The sequence below is a fragment of the Oryctolagus cuniculus genome, chromosome 15 (genome assembly GCF_051225735.1).
Source record: "Oryctolagus cuniculus isolate XC-2025 breed Fujian yellow rabbit chromosome 15, ASM5122573v1, whole genome shotgun sequence".
Lineage (NCBI taxonomy): Eukaryota > Metazoa > Chordata > Mammalia > Lagomorpha > Leporidae > Oryctolagus > Oryctolagus cuniculus.
The window spans coordinates 68,997,162-69,009,398 of NC_142881.1; the positions used below are offsets into that span (position 1 = coordinate 68,997,162).

Consider the following 12,237-nt stretch of genomic DNA (forward strand, 5'->3'; position numbering starts at 1 on the left):
CTGTGGCCACCCTGGCTCTTTCCCAGCCTCACCGTGCACAGATGTTGGCCGGCGAGCCCGTGGGCCGTCCCCAGGGCTGGTCTGGAAAATCTCAGAAGAACGGATGTGGTGCAGGAGGAGCCCATTTCTCCAGTGCTGGCCGGGGACGGGAGGCAGGTGTTTTCCTGCTTCCTGGCCCCAGAGCCCCGAGTGTTTATGAGTGTAGCTAACGCCTAGCAACGCTGGGATCGGAGTCACCACCGACACTGACTCATTTCCCACCTCCCTGCTGAGCCCAGTGGATCTGCTGACCTGACACAGGGAAAGCTGTGTGCCTTGGGGCCTCGGGCCTGCTGGGGCTGAGGGACAGGTGAGGAGGAAGGGGCAGAGAGCTTGCTCAGTCTGATGAAATTAGCACTACTTATTCTTATGTAGGCAGATGTTTGTAGAGAAGGGACCACTCATGGGACGGTGCCGGCTTCATGCTTTGTATAAAGGCAAAAATCCATACCTTCTGCTCTAGGGAGATTGTCCTGCAGCAAAAGGAAACAAAGCAAACATTGGAAGGGCTGTCACTGGGCGTCGTGGAAGTGGCCCTCACCCCATCCTATGGCAGCAGGTGGCGGCTGTGGACACGCGTCGTGTTGTGTGCGAATGGCTCTAGGCAGGAGGTGCTACTTGGATAAAGACCTGGAAGGAACAGTGCCATGGGGGGAGGTGCCACATGGACGGGCGGGGCCACGAGCATGGGACCAGCGGGACCCAGGCAGGTTGTCAGAAGGGCATGGGGCAGGGCTGAGTGAGGAGCTGGGGAGCAATGGCCGTGGATGGAGTTAGCCTTATAGGAGCAGTCCACGAAGAGAGCGAAGTGAATGGGTCAGAGGTGAGAACAGAGATGGGGAGGATGTAGGCCAATCAGGAGTGAAGCACCAGGCTGGCGCCATGGCTCAGTGGGGTTAAAGCTGTGTCCTGCAGTGCTGGCATCCCATATGGATGCTGGTTTGAGTCCCGACTGCTCCATTTCTGATCCAGCTCCTTGCTGATGTGCCTGGGAAAGCAGCAGGAGATGGCCCCTCTGATGATAATGGCCAGCCAGGTCTCTCCTTTGGGTCCAGGGACCCAAACACTTGGTCCATTTTCTGTTGTTTTATACCCAGGCCATTAACAGGGAGCCGGATCAGAAGTGGAGCAGCCAGGACATGAACCGGCGCCCACATGGGATGCTGGCCCTGCACGTGGAGCCTTTACCTGCCGCACCACAGCACCAGCCCCTCCTGATGATGACCCTTGAAGCACAAAACTTTTTAATTTTAATGAAGTCTAATTTTTCTATTTTTAATTTTGTTATTTGTGCTGTTGGGGGGTCACATCTAAGAAACCATCATCCAACTCAAGCTGGCAAAGATTTACGTCTATGGTTTCTTCTAATGATCTGCAGTTGCAGCTTTTATGTTTGGGTTTAGCAATGTCTGTATGTGGTGTGAGTAGGGGTCCACCGTCATTCTTCTGCATGCTGTCTCATTTTGTTGAAAAGACCGTTATTTTCTCAATGAATTATTCTGGCATCTCTGCCAAAGATAAATTGACTGTAAATGTGAAGATTTACTGCTGAGTTCTCACTTTGAGTCAATGAATCCACATGTGGCTCCGTATGCCAGGACCACACTGTCTTGATCCCCCTAACTTGGGAGTCATTTTGGAAATTAGGAAGTTTGAGCCCTCCAACTTTGCTCTTTCTTAAGATTTTTTGGCTTGTTCCAGGTCCCTTGAATTTTAGAATTGGACACTTAGTCTCAGCTGCAAGGAAGGCAGCTGAGATTAGAAAACTAATTATTTATTTATGCATTTGAGACGGAGAAAGTGGGAGAGAGAGGGAGGTAGAGAGAGTACTTAGACCTGCTGGTTCACTCCCCAAATGCCTGTAACAGCCAGAGTTGGGCCTGGCAGAAGCCAGGAGCCAGGAGCTCAATCTAGACCTCCCACGCGGGCGGTAGGGACTCACTACCTGAACCATCGATTGCTGCTTCCCAAGGCGGGCATGAGCAGGAGGCTGGAACTGGGAGTGGAACCAGGCTCTAGACCCAGGCGTTCCAGCACGGGACGCAGAGTCCCAAGCAGTGTCAAGTCCCTGCCCAGGCCAGCTGAGATCCTGACAGCAATTGCGTGGAATCTGTAGATCGATTCGGCAAGTATTTTCATTTTCACAACACTAAGTCACCTGATACACGAGCCTGTGACGTCTCTGCATTTACTTGGCTCTTTGGATTCCTTCAACGAGATTTTGTGGTTTTCAGGGTAGAAGCCGGGCACTTCTTTCGTTACACATATCCCTAAATATCCTTTTGGACACTCTTGTCAATGGAATCGCTCACTCGGTTTTGTGTTCAGAATGGTCATCGCGTGGTATCATACGCCTTTGTGGGATCGTGTGTGCTTGTGTCATCACACGGACATGTCGACAAGTCAGAAGGTTGGTGTAGGCAACGACTTCACAGTTAAGACCTACCTCACACACTAGGGGCATCCTGGCCATTCTAGTTCAGATGTGATTGTGTCACAACAGTACCTTTATTGATTTGTCTGTGGAGGGTCGTCAGTGACTTAGACCCTGGTCTAGGAGTGAGGGGTATAGCAATGGACACAGCAGGTCTCGAGTTTGAATTCTTTAAGAGAAGGCAGACAACAAACTAAGCAGCTAACGAGGTGCTTCATGTAATTTCAAGCCATCACAAGAGCTTTGAAAGAAAATGACTGGGGACGGAGTTCAGGGGCACGGAGTCAGATGAGTAGGGTGGGCAAGGCTTGTGAAGGAGGTGACTTGGGACAGCATGGAGCGCGGAGCTGGCAGAGGTCATGAGTACCAGGGGCCCTGGGTTGGAAATACCCTCTCAGGGCTTGGGGACTGCAGGGCGGCCAGTGTGGCTGGAGCAGCAGCAGGGGTCCCAGAAGATGGGGAGAGAAGCTGAAGTGTTAGGTAGAGGCAGGCTGCAGGGTCATCACAAGGAGCACCGTGCCGTTGACCTTGACCGTACCACCAAGGCCCTGGAGAGCTTTGAGCGAGGGAATCAAAGATTGCCACAAGCTGCAGCAGTCAGGGAAGGTGCCCTGAGAGGTCAGGGGTCAAGCTGCACGCACAGGGGTGGCTGTGGGGACAGAGGCGTGCAGAGGGAGGGTACTCTGAACACAGCCAAAGCCCAACTGCGGAGAAGGTTGGCGTGCCCCCTGGTTGTTTCTGTCTATCCGTAAGGTAGTGTTGGTTTCAGAGTGGAAACCAAGGCTTGGGGAGCCTAGAATTAAGCCTTGGCATTGACTTTGGTTTGCTGCCTGGTCCTGGGGCTTCACGCTGTCATCTAGAGCAAGAGTGTTCTCATGACGCCGCCCCTCTGATGCATGTCTTCAGGGAGTGTTTGATGCACCAAGCCCTGGGAAGAGATCCTTGTTGGGCATGGAAGAACACCCCCCCGCCGACGTCTAGGGAAAGACCCAGTCTATGGCTGCCCTGAGCCGAGCTGCCTCCTGCCCATAGGTTTGGCAGGGGGACGGGGTAGCCTGTCACTGTGATGTATCTCTCCCCTTCATCACTGCCAAGCTAGTGTCATCGCCTGTGGCTGGTCTGTAGGTGGCCGCGTTTATAAAGAACTAATGGCTGGAATTAAGTGTGGCTGAGTTGATGGGTGAAGGTGAAGTGAGATGGAGAGGTTTTAAAAGTGGCAAAGCCGGATCTGGCTATACCGTGTCCTCCTGGAAGGAGCTAGCAAGGCCAGAGACTCTGATCTACCTCTACTGGCTTACAGAGGAAGTGGAAAGGGCCTAGGGAGGGTCTGGCCTTTGCTTTAGGTCACACAGCAAAATAGAGGGAAAAAGAGTTTCTGGTTTCTAGACCCATGGTCTTTCCACTGCACCCCATTGTGTCTGACAGGTTGGGGTCCAACGACTCCAAGGACATAGTGAAAGAATTAACAAGAGGCAGAGAGAGGAATCTGTCTGAACATGGGTTAGGGAGTAGGAGAGACAGGAAGGGAGCCGTCTTCTAGTGATCACGCTTGTCTGTCTGGCAGAGCGTGGAGGGGCAGGGGAGTTTCAGGGAGCCAGCCGGAGAGTCCTCACTGTGTCATCCTCTGCACCTGCCACGGCCTCCCAGCCTGCATGGTCTCACCCCAGTCACTGTCTGCCCAGACACCCTCCCTTCACTCAGTCACACACAGCAGGGGGCAGGGCAGAGGGCAGCTGCCCCCCACCCCCAACCCAGGCCAATCAGAGCCCTTGCCCAGGATTTTTGCTTCTTGAGCTAGCCTAGAAGATCTCTGTCTTTTTTTTTTTTTTGGTACCAATTCGTGGAGTTATCCGTCAGAGATACTGTGGCCAGCAGCTGAAAATCTGAAAGTGGAGGTGATAGTCTTCCTTGCTTGGCCTTGCCGCGGGCGGTGAGTCCAGTGAGCGGCTCGTGTGGTGCACAGGCAGCCAGAGGCAGATCTTCTGGAAGACCTCGAGAAATCCTTGCCCTCCCCCCAGCGCCTGTGTGACAGAACAGGAAGGGCGGGGACACGGGACTGACCAGGCTTGGTAAAGACTGTCTCCCCTTCTCCATGCAGTTCTGCTGTTTAATGACAAAGCAGTAAGACCCTATTTACAGATGGGGAAATCAAGGCCATGCCAGTGGGTGTCGTCAGGCCCTGGGCAGTCACTGTCTGAATCCAAAGGCGCAGGTGGACAAGATGGGTCCTACGCTGGGCCGGCCCCTGGACTCCTCTGTCCTGATCTCTGGGCCACATGGATGGCCTGGGGCCCAGACCACAGGGTTCATTTTCTGGAGGGCTCTCTAGACGTGGAGGTGGGCCGGGGCTTTGTGTGGTAAATGCCAGTGCCTGGAGGAACCTTTGATACAGAGAATGGGGTGAAGTGTGTGAGATGAAGACACTGTCTGGTCCAATGTCCCCAGCAGGTGACCTTGAGTGGGAACCCAGGAACCAAACGGTACCCAGGGCCCGACTCACATGACTTGGGGAAGCTGTTTGGTGGCGTTTTATCCAGGAATACTTAAGAAGGTAAAAGGGTTTGATTTGGGGACATGCAGCTCTACAAAAGATTCTGGAACAGGTCTGTTGCATTTTTGCACATTTACACCCTGCTTTCGTGAGCTCAGTTGTAACATCAGGTCTGTGTTCTCTCCTAGAGCCTGTTTGGCTTGCAGATACAGAACCTGCAGAAATACAGAAATAACAGACGAGTGGCCCATGTGGCGAGCTTCCCCGTGCACTAAGGGGTGCACGGCTGATTTTAATAGACCCTCGAGGCTCAGCCGAGTGCTGGTCACTGCTGAAGGTGGAAAGGTTGCCTCCTACCCTCCCCTGTGGTTCCACAATCGCTCCTGCATCTGTGGGCCCAGCAGAGGTGCCGAGCTATTCCGGCACTCATGGCTTGCCCACACCAAGCCCTGCAGCCACGCCGGTCCCCTCCCACGGCCTTTCTCTGCAGGTGGGCATGCTCTGTTTCAATGGGGTCTTCAGAACCAAGCCTCTCTAAGGGTCCCTGTGAGGGCCCCAGACAGAGGCCTTGGAAGACCTGAGAAGGGAGGAGGAGAAGGGGGCAGAGGCCCGGCCCCTGGCCGTGCCGAATGCCCTCTGGACTGGCGTGAACAGACTCGGCCAATAGCGGCTGAAAGAACGAATGAACAAGGCACTTGATGAACACTTGTTCCATTAGAATGGAGAAGCAGATGAGCCCATTTTGTCCTTGCAACACGCCCTGTGGTGGAATGGGGAGACACGGGCAGTCTGCTTGGCCGAACTGCTGCTTTGCAGCAGCGGTGAGGGTCGGCGGGCCCCAGGGAGGGGCTGCAGGAAAGGCCACATCGGCCTGAGTCCTGGGACAGCACAAGTTCCTATGCTAGGATGCCCCCCTGGCGATCTCCATGCCACACACCCTTCTGCAGGTTGACCTGGCCCACCCCCACGAGGGGTGGACCCCAGGCCCCCTCAGCTTGAGCCAGGGCTGGGTTTGCCTGCTGGATGGACAGCACGCAGTGGAAGTGACGTTCTGAGACTTCCACGGTGAGGCCATATTCTGGCAGCTTCTGTCTGGGTTCCTGGGAATTCCCTCTTGGGAGGCTCCCTCTGGGAAGCCAATCGTCCAGCTATAGGTGGCCAAGCCACGTGGAGAGGCCACGTGGAGGGGCTGCGGGGGACAGTCCAGCCCCACGAGTGAGCCATCTGGGCTGTGCAGCCAAACTCCAGAGGACTTGGCCCCCTGGGGACAGCTGACTGCAATCCCAGGTGGCACCTGGGGCGGGCACTGCCCAGCTGCGTCCAGCTGACTCACGCGGATGATGACAAATGTTTGCTTCAAGCAACCAAGACTTGTGGCAACAGAGGAATAGGACGGTGGCAGCTGACCATCCTCGTGTCTCTGGGAGACGACACCAGGGGGCTTGTGCCTGTGCAGGATGACTGCAAAGTGGGAGATTCTGGCACGAGCCCCCCATCCCCCAGTATTCTTTTCTCTGATTTGTAGACTGCTTTAGGTACAAGGCAGAGGGAGGGTTGGGATGGCTTAAGGTCCTGTGGGAAGTCACTGAGGTTCAAGGGCATGGGGACAATGCCTTTACTCACCTCCATCCTGTTCCCTGCTCTGTCCACTTCTCCACCAGGAATACTTGGCACCTGGAGGAAGGAAGGCGAGAATGGCAGTGGGGAGTCCCTGCTGGGCCAGGGGGCCGGCCTCCAGCCCCACATCTGCCTTTCACGGGAGTTTGATGAGAGTGGAAGCATCACCCCCTTGTATAGATAAGGAAACTGAGTCAGGACATCTCACGCGGGCGAGTGACAAAGCTGTGCTGATGTCCCCTCTACTGTCAATGATGTCAGATGGTCTTGACGATGCTGGTGAGGTTCCCAGGGCCTCTCTGCCTCCCCAGCTGCTGCTCAGTGCCTGGAATCCCCTCAGTATTGCTTTCTGCTTTAGCTGAAATCCTGGGCCCCACACATGCCAACGCCCCTGGAAGGATGACGCCTTAGTTGGCACTCACTACTTACCCCGGGTGAGGGTTGAAGTCTCCCCCGAGAGCCTGCTTTAGTGGCTTGGAGTGTGTGGCAGGTGGAGGAGTAAAGGGCGGGGCGAGAGCAGGTATAGCCTGCTCCATCCTTTCCAGGTGGAGCTAGATGGCGGGGTCGGAAAAACCAAGCAGCCAGAACCTCAGCCTTCGGCACAGGCCAAACCCTGGCCCGGCGTGAGGCTGAGCTTCCCCAGGCCCAGTGGAAGCTCCTGGACATGCCTGCTTCTGCAGCCCATGGAGTGCACCCCCCCTGGCATGGCCACGTGCCCTTCCAGAGCCCTCATCAGTCCCCTGCCTGTGGCCGGCTTCCCTCCAAGTCCCCTGGGAGAGCCGTGTTTCGTTCTGGCCTCCAAACTCGAGGAGTGGCATTAACTGAGTGGCGCGAGGCCAGGGCAGGCGGCCAGGTCGGGCGGAGCAGTGGCCGAGGCGCCACAGCGGCTGGAGGGCTGAGTTGCACCCTGAGGGTGCTGTCCTGCTTGTGCACATCACTGGCGAGGCCCATGCTCCTGACTCTCCTCTCGGGGTTGACCTTTGAGAGACAGAGGTTACTCAACATGGGTGGTTGGGCCAGACAGGTAGTGAGGTCCCCGTCGCTGGAGGTGGCTGAGCAGAAGAGCTAAGTGCCCACCTGGGCTCTGCAGAGAGGCCTCCCGCAGAAGGAGGGACCAGGTAACCAGGAACATGAACGCTTCTCAGATTCCGAGAAGGGACAAGCCCAGCCTGGCCTACAGCAGGGCTTTAGTCACCGGGGTTAAAACCAAAGAACAGGCTGGCACCACGGCTCCATAGGCTAGTCCTCCGCCTGCGGTGCTGGCACCCTGGGTTCTAGTCCTGGTTGGGGTGCCGGATTCTGTCCCGGTTGCTCCTCTTCCAGTCCAGCTCTCTACTGTGGCCAGGGAGTGCAGTGGAGGATGGCCCAAGTGCTTGGGCCCTGCACCCCATGGGAGACCAGGAGAAGCACCTGGCTCCTGGCTTCGGATCAGCGTGATGTGCCGGCCGTAGCGCGGCAGCCATTGGAGGGTGAACCAACAGCAAAAGGAAGACCTTCCTCTCTGTCTCTCTCTGTCCACTCTGTCTGTCACACACACACACACACACACACAAACAAACAAAAAAACACCAAAGGAACAAAAATCTTCCGGGCTTTCTTCTACCCTGCCCCCCTGGTTGTCCCCCTTTGCTGGGCACGGAGGCCTTGCCTCTCTCTTCCCATTCGTCAACAGTGAACACCTGCAATGCGAATTACAGTGCAGTCCCTTGGAGCTGAGTGGGGAAGGGAGTGGCAGGTGAATGATGGGAAGTCGGGAAGCAGATCTGGGCCGTCAGACGGGAATCGAGGGCAGTGTCGGGGGGGGAGACTCTGTGGGGTGGGCTGGGCAGGAGGTGCTGGGGTCGGGCAGAGAGCAGGGAATTGGGAACGGCGGCATGAGGGTGGGCTGCGGCAGGCCGTGGAGGCAGGAAGATGTCAAAGGCAGGCCCCACGGTCCCGGCTGCAGCACAGAGTGAGGCTGTCCGTGAAGCAGCTGCTTCCTCCGGCCAAGGCTTCCGCACTAATGTTGCATGGAGGCAGGCCCAGGCACGGGGTTCAGTGGCTCCAGGGAGACTGGGAGCTCCGGGGGTGGGGTGGGGGTGGGGGTACACCCTCTCCCCAGAGCCGGCCTGCTTCCCTCTGCCCTTCCCAACAGTTCCCAGAAGCCCGGCTCTTCCTCCCAGTGCCCAGCTTCCTTCCTGTGGCTTGTCTCCTCATTGCAGAGCAGGGATGATTGGCACTGCCAGAGGCCAATGAACTACCTAACTCCGCCCACTCCCCAGGGTCTCTGCAGCCCAGCCCTCTTCTCCACCCCTCTCCGGCCACCCCCCACCCCCATCCCCAGGCCCCTCACAATAACAGAGCAGCAGAAACTGCGCAAGGGCCCAGCTGGGTCTCCTCACAGCATCCTTGATCCACCCCACCTGGCCGCCGGATGCTGCGTGGGGGAGGCCGGGGAGCCTTGGCTTCCGGGCCAGGGCCTGCAGCCTGTAAACATTCCCGCCCGGTTGGTTAGATGCTTGCCAGATGGGCCGCAGCCCCAGGGAGCTCGGGGCGGGCCTCTGGCTGGGCCTGCCCGTGTGACCTGAGCGGGGTTCTGTGCTTGTCTGGCTCCAGCGAGCTGCTTGCCGAGCTGCTCTGAGAAACCCCTCCGTGGGCAGGAACTTGGTGCCCCTCCAGCCCCTCTCTGCCTTTTATGGGTGCCCTCTCACCATGGCAGTGACCTTCCGAGAGGTAAAAGTGCTGCCCGGAGAGGTGAGTGGCCGGGCTACTGCCCCTGCCCAGGAAGCAGTGAGCTTTGCTTTTGTCCTCACGGCTTTGGCCTTGAAGTGGTTCTGGCCGGGTGGCGCCGGCCGCTGTTGATGGACGCCTGAGTCCATCGGTTGTGGCCTCTTCTGTCCCTGGGTGCCTTGCTTCTCTGCCATGGCCCGCTCTGTGGTGCGGTTGATGCCTGGCAGCATTCCTACTCCACCAGTGAGCAGAACGACCAGAGAGGGAAATCGACTCTCCCAGGACCACACAGCTGCTCCGTGCAGAACCAGGGCTGGAGCTCACGTCCTTGGCGTTCCGTGCCGGTGCTCATTCCACGAGGGGCCTCTCGCTACTGCTCGCTTCGAGCCCTCTGTGGCCCCAGCACCGGGTCAGAGCTAGGATGTGTTGACTGCAGAAGCGGGGCTGGGCTGTGGCCCTGGCCAGTTCGCCTCCAGGCATTTCCTAGGGTGTCAAACAGGGACATGGATCCCCATGCAGCTTTTCTCAGCCGGTTGCTCTGAGGACAAAGCTGCGGTCTGGGAACTGGCACTGCAGCCGGCCGGGGCCCCCTCCCCTCCCGCGTGGAGTCCTCTGTCCTGGTGGAGCCTTGGCCAATGCCTCAGGGACAGAGCCCAGCACAGCCTCTGGGCTGCTCGGGCATCAGAGTGGAGGACTAGAGGGGAGCGTGGCCGTGGCTCTGAGAGGCTCTCTAGTGGGGCGCAGCCCATGCCGCACCCTCTCCTGCTGCGTGTGGGGTGTGTGTTTCCAAGCCAGGCTGGCAGGGTGGGGAAGCAGGCCGGCCTTATCGGGAGCCCCTGGTCTCCAGTTTCTGGGAACTGTCTGCACTCTGTAGCTTTCTTTCCCAGGGGCTGGTGCCAAGCGGGCTCAGCCTCAGTGGCTGGCAAGACTCCAGGCCTTCTGTGTCGAGGGCTTCTTTGTGGTGGGAAGACAGAGTTTGTTAGCGGAGATGGGTGGGACAGGTTCCTGTCTTCGTGCAAGAAGGAATTCCGATGTGAGACAGGGAGGCGTGGCGAGCAAGGCGGCGCAGCATAATGGGGTGGGGCATCCGTCAGAGTGGCTGGGACCCCGCGCTGAGACAGCGCCCAGTCACTGAGCCTGGGGGAAGCAAGGTTCCACGGTGTAATGGAGAGAATTCACCCGGCAGGCCGGGCGGGCAGCCTCTGTACTCAGTACTCTGTACTCAGACTGGGGCTGATAAGGGCACGTGGTCTCCTTCCCCTCCGCCTCCTCTTCCTCTTCCAGGACAAAGGGGTTCTGCCTGTGAAGTAGCTGACCCTCCTCCCAAGGTTTCACCACTCAGTGCAATCAGACCCGGTAGCCCACCTGGCGCAGGGTAGCGGCGCTGCCCCTAGGGAGCCTTCCTTGGACGAAGTCTGTGAAGGTTGTATCACTCGATGTTATCAGGCCAGGTAACCCGTTTGGTACTGAGAGACAGGATTGTTCCGTGAGCTTTCCTTGGAGGGAAGGCTGAGGCCACCTGGAAAGTTATCAGGGTCTGGGCAGGACTTTGTAGTATAAAATCCTGGACTGCTTCCAAGGTGAGCGCCTGAGCTTCTGCAGACACTTTGTCTTCCTTAGCCCCCACCCTCCACCCCACACACGTCTGCTAGTTTCTGACTTCCCACCTAACAAGTTCATGGGGCCGGCAGCTCACCTCTGGCTGCTCGGCCCCAGCTGTAAAATGGGTGCACGGCTGGCACCTTACAGTCCACCCCAAGGCCGTGCAGCCTATGTTGTTTGGGGTGGGGCTGGATTTCCTCTCTGCCCATGGCCAGGCGGCTGCCTTTAGGGAGGAATCTGCAGGGAGCCCTTGGCTTTAGACGGTCCCCAAGTTCCTGCTAAACGGGGGTAGGAGAGAAGTCCTTGGCCAAGACCTCCTGGCTCTCCAGCACTTGAAGCAGCATCCCCTGTGAGATCCACACTCGTCCCTTAGTTACCATGGAGACAGGGAGGCACAGGGAGGCTGGGAACTTCCAGGGTCACTCAGCTCTATGTGGCCATGTCGGCGCTGAGTCTGTTCCAGGGCCTGGCTCTGCCTCAGCAGCACAGGGTGGGGTTGGGCTAGGGTGGCCCACGCCTTGCTCTACCCCTGTTTCTGCAGGAGTGTGACCCCAGCTTGCAGAAGCAGAGCCGGCTCAGTTCAGGGCAGGTGCAACAGGTGCAGAGGCTGGGTGAGTTCTTGCCAGCCAGGGAGTCCAGGAAGTCTAGAAGCCGGGGAGGGGTGTCTCGGAGGAGGTGGCAGGGGCCATGGGGGTGTGAGATTTGGGATGGGAACACATGTGCTGTCTAACATGGTGGACTTGGGATGGGCTCTGTCGGTCCCCTGTGTGGATGGGCAGAGCCATCTGTGGGCACCTGAAACCCAAAAGGTGGGGAGGTGCCAGTCCCCAGTGCCCATCAACCTTGCTTGGAGGGCAGAGCCGCTCGCGTGCTCCTGTGAAGCCCAGGCACTGTCCCGCCTGAGCATTTGATTGACAGCTTTCTCACTGGCCGTGCTTGGCTCCCTACCCTGCCCCCAGTGAGTTTTCTCGACTCCTCCCCGGCTCCAGGCTGACCTCCGCCGTCTCCACCCACCCCCATCTCCTCCTTGTCACCTCGGTCCCAGCCGCTTCCCCAGGAAGGCTGTCTCATGGGGCGGGACACACACTGTGGGAGAGAGGGCTTGCTGGCGTGTCACCTCCCCCAGGGCCATGAGATCCTGGAGGGCAAATTCCCCAGCCAGCCAACTGTCTCTGCAGTGTCTTGGAATATTTGTGGATCACACGGATGAGAGAAAGAATGCGTGAGCCAAAGGCAGAGGCCATGTGGTTGGGCTGGGAACTGGACCGAGTCCCTTTCCCTCAGCAGCCCAGGAGGGGAGTGGGTGAGGAGTGAGGATCACAGAGGAGGGTCGTAGGTGGACCCC

The 12,237-nt window shown here is 57.9% G+C and overlaps 1 long non-coding RNA gene across 1 annotated transcript; it reads right to left on the reverse strand.

Annotated features, from left to right (window-relative positions):
• Positions 1 to 2,530: 2,530 nt before the first annotated feature.
• Positions 2,531 to 7,253, reverse strand: LOC149122036 (uncharacterized). Its single transcript, XR_016221694.1, has 3 exons — positions 7,011 to 7,253; positions 6,588 to 6,638; positions 2,531 to 5,179 (listed from the first exon to the last, which is right to left on the reverse strand). It is a non-coding gene; the product is annotated as an uncharacterized LOC149122036 (long non-coding RNA).
• Positions 7,254 to 12,237: the final 4,984 nt, after the last annotated feature.